Here is an 8,154-nt window from a genome sequence, read left to right on the forward strand (position 1 = left end):
GAAAGTGTCCCAGTTAGATAGCATTTTAGGGCTTGGAGCAAGGGCTTTTTATGATCCTTTCATTAAGCATTACAAAGCTCAAAGGCAGAAAAATGTAAGCCCAGAACATAACCCATTTCAGTCCCGTCAGGTATGTTACCTACATGAAGGCTCTTGCACAGCCACTATTCCTAACAAAAAAATGTATTTGTTTTTCTTTCTTTTCTGCCACCCTGCCTCCCCTGTGCAAGGGGACAAGGAAGAAAGGAAAAAAGAGGCTTTAAACAGGCAAACAGCACAAGATTAATTATTCTACAATGCACTAAACATCAGGCAAAGCCTATGCCCAGAGACAAGATGACAACTCAGTTTAGACTCGTGAGGTTTCTTCTGATTTGGTCTTCTTAATGGGGACTGGAGAGAACAATAACACATAGGAATCTACAAATGAAGCTAACTGGGTCAACTTACACTAAATAAAAATCACACAGAGCACACACTAGACAAAGGAGTAACTTTTAATTATTTTGATTTAGCTCTAGATCTCACCTTTAGCAAGTTCATCTATGAGCAAATTCAACAAAAGCAAAATGCCAACCATGTAACTTACTTGCACATTGGTTTTCCACAGTATTACAAATGCACTTCCAAACTTTGGGAATCTACTTCAAAAACCTGATGTTTCAGTGGCATGGTAATTTTGAATATGAAAATCTTCTAAAGGACAGGTGGTATCACTACTTTTGTTCCAATCCACCCCACAAGAACAGAGCTAAAAGACATACATCATACCCTAAAAGTACCTTCTTCCCATGTCATTAGCCAGAAGATAAAGAACACTAATTCCACCAACAGAGATGTCCCGTGTTTGTTTAAAAATACAACAAAAATATCCAAAAGCTGCAAAGTATTTTCCCTCCACAGCTCATTCCTACTTCACACCAATGACTACACTTAAGTTCCTACCTGACCCCTTCTCTCCCCACACAATTCCTCTGTCAAGCAAGTAGTAGTAGCCCCTCAATTATCCACATCCAAGCATTAAAAGTTTCACACATTTATTGTAAATATAAAGCGGCTCAGGAAGTTCTAAGAACATGTGAGTACTGATGCCTAACTCACTGCTGGAGATAGCCAGAAAGGAATCAGCACCCCACTGAGCATTTCTGAACAAGACATACTCTGTAATTCCATTCTCTAGGAGCTGGTTTCCTTCCATTTTATTCCAGTGCTCTAGGTCACAAGCTTTATGCCCCTATAACAAGAAAGAAAGAAAGAAAGAAGAGAAAGGCAGTACTGGAAAAATCTTATCCTGCCAGTTATCCTAAAATATCCTTCCCTCCACCACCATCACCTTTGATGACCTATAAGGAAAGGAAAATCATCATAAATAACTTACTTTTACAGCGTGGTGGCTTTTTTTGTTTGTTTGCTTTTTATACAGAAAGGCTCAAAATGAAACTACAAAGTCTACATGAAGTATGTGAAGTAAAATTAGATGTATGCTTAACAGCCTTATGCAGATAATCTGAAAGTGTAAAATCGTGGTTTGTTTTACACACACACAGAGAAAAATACAGTACTGAAGTTAGACAGGTATATCATCACAGGTCCTGTGTTATACCAAGCATTTTCCAGCTTAGCCTAAACCCTCTCCCTAGAAATGCACAAGGGCCGGTCCCTTCCTTATAAAAAAAGTTTACAAAGGGAATAAGAAAAAACAAAACAAACCACACCAACACTTTTTCCACATGAACTGTGCATAATACATTTCACTTGAACTCTTCTCATAGGGTCTGTATGTAGTAGCTTCTCGGCAGAGCTCTGTAGCGGTCACAGACCGCTGAATAAGACATTCACCTGAAACTAAAGACAACCAGGTAGAACGTAAATGACCAAACAGGAACTGGTGATATAACAATTATCCAAACACCATTCCTGGGAACCCCCAGGAGCCGAAACAAGCGCGGCAGTTCAGCGCGACCTCGGCTCGCCTCGTCTAGCCTCACCTCGGTGACGCCGTGCTCAGCGGCCCGGCCTGTTTCGGCAAGCAGGAGAAAGGGCGTCAGAAAGGTTCCTCGCTAACATAGCTTGCACGCAATTAAAGTTAAAATAATAATAAACAAAAGTTACAGGCCTCGATTCTCGCAAACACAGGACACTTGCTGCTTCTAACCGCAACCCCTGGACTGAGAGGCTAGCAGCAGCCGGTGGGACGGCGGAGTAAGGAGCAGCCAAAGGCCGCCCTGCGGCTGCAGCATCCCCGAAAGGCTCTTAAAAAAAATTAGAAAACAAAACTGCTTTTCTCCCTTGTGGCACCTCACTGAACTCCGCATGTACTCCCAGAGGAAGCCTCGCCCGGCCTCTCCGGCTTTCTTTAACGGACAATGGCAAAAACACACCACAGCCCCGCGTTTTAGGGAAACTTGGAAGTCGGAGGGCTACTGCCCGCCCCGAATGAGGGCAGTCGGCCAGCGTTTGCTCCCCGCCCGGTTCAATGGCTGATAGCTCTCAAAGAACGTTGCAGCAGACAGCCATGGTCCAGGAGAAATCAAAATGCCCGTGCTTAAAACCGAGAGGCAGAAAGGGGCATTCCGTGGAGCTGGGCCGCGGCGCGACCCCCGGGTCAGACGGCTAAGCGGGCAGGAACTTACCAGGGGCAGTAGCCTGCTCACTCGCTAAGTTTCGCCAAGTTGGGCGTGGGGGTGAGACGGAGATCGGCGTAACCGGGCTTCCCTCCGCTGCCTCGTCTAGTCCATGGACACGGCGTGGCAACACTCCCGGAACCTCCCCGCGGCAGACGCTGCCAGACACCAGGGCCGGGTACCTCTGCGGAATCGAGCCGCACTGCCGCTGCCGTGCTCCCGCTGGCGGCCAAGAAGCGCGGAAATGCACGCCCGTTCCTCCGGCCACGCCTGCTCCCCACACGCAGCCGTGCTCCACACAAAGGGGACGCACAGGAAGCACAGCTCTTCCTCCAGCCCCACAGAGTCCTGCAGGCCTCCCAGTGGCTTCTCCTGCCACGACATCCACAGGCGTCCCCCAGCTGGCGGGGTAACGCCGGCACCCTGGGAGGACCCCCGAGGCCGGGCGGAGCTGAGAGCGAAGAGGCCCCCGCCCCAGCGGCGGGAACAACCGTCCGTCATGCTACCGCCGCCCATTCCCCTCGGGCGGTCCCACTCAGCCGCCTTCGGCGGCTTAGCGAATGGAAGGCCGTACCCCTCAGTAAGGCTGTCAGCTTCGTTTATTTTAGGCTAGTTTTGCGGTCGAGATGGTAGCCTCCCCCGCCCTGCGGAAGAGGCGCGGAAAGCCGACCTGCTTCGCGCCCCGCCCTGGGCTGAAGGAGCTCGGCAGCGGTCTGCGCCGCCAGCCCGTCCCCTCAGCCGCGTTTCCTCCCAATCCGGGGGTTTTCGGAGCGACAGTCAGCATGCTAGGGACAGCTCTCTCAGGGTAATAGTGAAGAAGCAATCGAGCTTTACCTGAAAAGCCAGAAGGTGAAAAGAGAAGAAAAGAAAAAAGAAAAGAAAGGAGAAGAAAAGAAAAAAAGAAAAGAATATCCCGAAGAGTATTTTAAGTCTTAAAGCATCCTAGGGGTTTTAAATTTCGAGGTGCTGGGAACATAGGAGGGTGAGGAGAGAGGAGCTGAGTCGTGATTTTTAAACCCATGTGCTGAGCAAGTGATAGCTCACACCTGAGGTAGTCTCTGCCTGGTACATGAAAATGCTCTCCCCTTCCCTGTCTAGCTTAGCTTCTAACTTCTGTGCACTGCTCCTATTCCCATCTATTCCGTACCTAATGATCTCTCTTGGCACAGGGAAACAATTCTGTCATCTTCATTCTCTTCCTCATATAAACTGTTTTCTGCAGTGCCTCACTAACTATGAAAATACGTTTTGTGCAGGAAGGCTAAGCTAGGCTAAGGAAGGCAGTTCCACACCAGAGGCATTCTCACATTCGCTACACTTCCTTTACCTTCTTCAGGGCTTGGACTTTGGGGACTTCCTTATTTCCCGTAGATCAGGCACAAGTGCTGCTCACCAAGACAGCAGCATTCCCACCAAGTGCTTAGCTGAAGGGTGAAAGGACCTGTTGAGCAATAAAATGGTGTGAGCTTATTAGTTCTCTTGTGTGATAATTCTCCACTAGGTCAAGGAGGACAAAACCATCTTAGAATTTGTATGGGAGAAATGGACAGTTCCCTTCATCCACACCCATCTGAAGTCAAGAGAAAGCAGGCAGCAGTGTGTGACCCACCCCCTGGTCACATTATCAAAATTTCTTCTCTTGCTTTCCATGCAGTTGTTCAAATAAATATTGTTTTGGGTTTTTTTAAAGGGGGATGGACAGGAGGGGTTTGCAAGGCGTCCCCAAGCTTGCTCAAGGTTTCTTAGAAACCGAAATAGAATGTAATTGACTGGTAAAGCTGGAAGAAGATGCCAGAAGAATTACCTGAATTTTAGAAAGGATCTAAGTAAGGAAGGGGAGCTAGGAAATGTCAGTCAATTATCAGGTGGTAAAAAGACTCCATCTCAGAAGAACCTAAGTCATCTTACAGAGCACCAAGTCACACTGCCAGAAAGTCCAGAACCAAGGCAGAAAGCTCCAGTGTGCTGCTTCTCTAAGAGATGGGAAGATGGAGAGTGCAATTGTAACTGCTAAGATTCAGCAAGGGAAATGGGAAATTTGAGGGAAACTCAGCAGCCTTAAGATATAAGGACTGTGGAATTAGGAAGGGCATTCATCAGTCAAATCAGGTTCTTTTACAGTTTAAAATATTCTCTTAAAATGGTTAGTGTTAGCAGTTCACAGAGTGGTTGAATTATTCATTATTAGCATGGAGATAGTTCAAACAAACTATGTCCCATTTATTTACCTGTGATGTTATCTCTGTTCTGTGTGCTTCACTGTGTTGCCAATAAGGGTAAAAATTTAAACCATCAAAGAAACATTATCTAAGTGCTAGGGCAAATTGGAAAACTTCTAAAAGGCAGTCACTTCAACAGTAAAAGGATGTAGTAATACTGCAGGAATGAAAATAGAAAGTCTGATTTTTTTTGTGAATTTGTGCAGGCCGATGTTTGTGTATGGTTTGTCAGAGCTGTTTCTTCTGACCACTCCAAGACATTTCCTGAAATTAATGACTGATCCATTATGAGGAGTGGCTGGTGGGAAATGGCATGACCAGAGCTATTCACCAATTTCACTGTATCTGCTCAGCATTATCATCAAACACAACTTTTCAATGAAAATTTTTATTTATGCAGGGAGGTTTCTGGAAATCAGTTGGAATTATCATGTAGTTTTGATAACTACAAGGTTAAGAGAGAGGTGGGTGAAGGGGAAAAAAGCCCACAGAAGCTACTGAGAGACTTTAAATGACTTCAAAGAAATCAGTAGATGGATCTAAAAGAGAAAGTAGAAATATTTTAGGGAAATACTTTATAAAATTTTAGAGATCAATTAGAAGAAGAATAAATTATGATTCAACTATTTAGTTATCAAATAAAATGAGAGTGGAATAGACAATCAGCGATTTAACTTTATTCGTTAACTTTATGCATCGTTTCCGCAATATTTTTTCCATCTCCCTGGCTCCCTCTACTGTTACCAAGTGGCTATTGCACCTGTCTACTCCGGCTCCACTTCACCAGCGTCTGACAGAAGCCTAGGGGATAAAGGAAGCTTAAAACCGTAAACCATTGGTAAGAATAACAGTGAGTCTGTTAATAATTTATTCCCTCCACACTCATTTAAAAATGTCTATATACACAGACTGCACCATTCAATACAATATATCCTTCCTTTAAGCTCCTTATTTTAAAAGGAAAACATCCACATAAGTAAAAAGATCGCAGGAGTGTGTTTCTTCCAGCCTAATTGGAATCTATTGTGGTCCGTTCCTGGCACCTTTGTTATGCAAATCTTTTACTGCAGAAAAAACCTCAGATTTAGTGCTGACCTTCGCTTTGGCTGGGGTAGCAGTGACATCCAGTGGTTCAGGGAGAAAAAGAAATTTGCTCTTTTCCTTTCTACCACAGTGCATTACAAGAAAGGCATCAGAAAATGGCAGGGATGCCTTGGCACTTTCTTCTCCTTGTGGATATTCTCACCGACTGCAGGCAATCTGACAGCCGTGGAAATGGATAACCCACACTTGGAAACAAAAACCAGAAAACACCCTTTAAGATGGACCATCTTGCTAGTGGCTTTAAAAAGACATCACTGTTAGGAAATGTAATCGATATTTTTTAACAGTTCAAGTAAAAAGCACCTTCCTGTATTACATCTACACCATTGACTTCACAGCATTTTCTTTTTTTTTCTTTTTTTTTCTTTTTTTTTCTTTTTTTTTTTTTCCCAAGCCTGTTTCTGCACTGAAAAAAGAGGATGGACAGACTTACAAACAAGGGAAAGTCAACTGAAGAGAAGTTACTACAGGGGAGTTTTGTTTCTCAAATCAGAATAAACAAACTTTAAATTATTAAAAAGTTTCCAGTAACCAGCTGAATGTTGAACTGTGATATTTGATGCACTGAGAATCGATTTAGATTTTGTGTACATGTTGTGTTAAAAGGAAAAAAAAAAAAAAAAAAAACAAAACAAAAAACAAACTGAAACATTTAGATGCACACAAGGAACTGAGCCAGCAGAGGTAGCTGTTGGTACAACAAAATCAACAATTAAATAAGTTGGCTTTTAATAACATTCTACATTTAAAGAAGAAAACATTTTTTAAACCCAGATAGTCAGACCTCACAGTCTCCAGCATCAGAAATTCACTTAAAATTCATTTGTTCCTCCTTTACTATTTTGCTGTCATTTTTATTTCTTTGACACCACCTATTTCCAATTCCTATTAACTGCTCCTGGGCACCATGTATTTTCTATCCTCTCCATTTGTATTTTGTCAAGAGGGAGTTCAGAAAGGATGAGTCAACTCCAAAAAAATCCCAAGGTTGGCTTAAATGCAAACCCAAACATTTATTAGTAATTCTTCAGAATGTTTTCAAATACCATTTGGAACTTCTGTGACTGCAAATTTTGACTTGATCTCTGATTGACCAAAAGACAGGGTTAGAAATCTTCAAAATGTGGGGAAGCTTATGTAACTTTCAAATCAAGAAGTACACTGTCCCACTACCTGTTTAGGGGAACTATTGCTATTAGCAGTAAGAAAACACACTCTCCCAAATCTGTCTAATGGGTTACAGTATACATGCCTTTGCTGAAACTGACAGCAGAGAACTTTTAGGCTCCACAAGTATTTTAATAAACATGTTCAAAAGGACTTCACAGTTCTTTCTAAAAATGTTTCTACACTAGAAGAACATTTCATCTTGTAGCATTAGTATGTTTAACAGCCATTATACTTCAGCTAAACATTCTAAATGCTGGACATGATGGCTTCCTGCTTCTGCTTCAAAGATCGTGAAACACAGTCCCTCTGGGTCAGCTAACAGCAACGCTGCAACCCTGTGTGGCATCCTTGTCATTGTCTACGACTTTCTGCAGTCTGACTGACAGAACCGGTGGCCAGTTCTGTTAGAGTGGTTGGAATACAATTACGTGTATGCAAGATTGTAAATAGATGCTCTCCGGATTTAGCAGGTTCTAAAGGCACTTCAGTTTATCTTAAATTTCTTGGAATTTGTCTGGCTTCCATCCTATTCTCCAAGGACTGTTTATGTCTTTCATATTTCATGTTTATGTGAAAGGCATAAACAGCCCTTGGAACAAGGTCTGAAATCCAGGTCTAAGATCAGTAACTTCTTTGCCTGTTTCTGTGCAAGATCTGTTCTCTGTAAATGGCAAAGCTTTCCAGTTCCCACTGGAAAGAAGACTCAAAACTCTACAGGAGCCATGATCCAGAAATCTCCTATTGTAAGCAAGATTTCTGTAATTAATTGCATCTTGCAACTAAGAAACAGTAACTCACACCCATTTCTTTCAGCATGTTTCCTATCGCACTCCACAGTAACAATACGCCTACTACAGACAAGTGGACACTTACACAATGCTTTGAACTTTGCAGGTTTGTAGAGTTTAGATGCCATATGTCAGGCAAGCACTCATGATATCAGTACTTTCTTTCAGTGCTAAAGCCCAGGACAAAAAAGACTTCAAGCACAACTTTTGGCAGCTGCCTGGCTGCTCTGGATGCCATTCAGAGGAGCC

At 43.2% G+C, this 8,154-nt stretch overlaps 1 protein-coding gene across 4 annotated transcripts in view; it reads right to left on the reverse strand.

Moving 5' to 3' along the window:
• Positions 1-2,812, reverse strand: part of TSPAN14 (tetraspanin 14) — a 55,773-nt gene extending 52,961 nt beyond the window's left edge. For all 4 annotated transcript variants that reach the window (XR_013957269.1, XR_013957270.1, XM_080622130.1 and 1 more), the window contains exon 1: positions 2,634-2,812. The gene's annotated coding sequence lies outside the window, so the exon portion shown is untranslated. The remainder of the gene's footprint in view (positions 1-2,633) is intronic.
• Between the last annotated feature and the right edge of the window lie 5,342 nt (positions 2,813-8,154).

This window comes from Psittacula echo (genome assembly GCF_963264785.1).
Source record: "Psittacula echo genome assembly, chromosome: 6".
NCBI classification, from domain to species: domain Eukaryota; kingdom Metazoa; phylum Chordata; class Aves; order Psittaciformes; family Psittacidae; genus Psittacula; species Psittacula echo.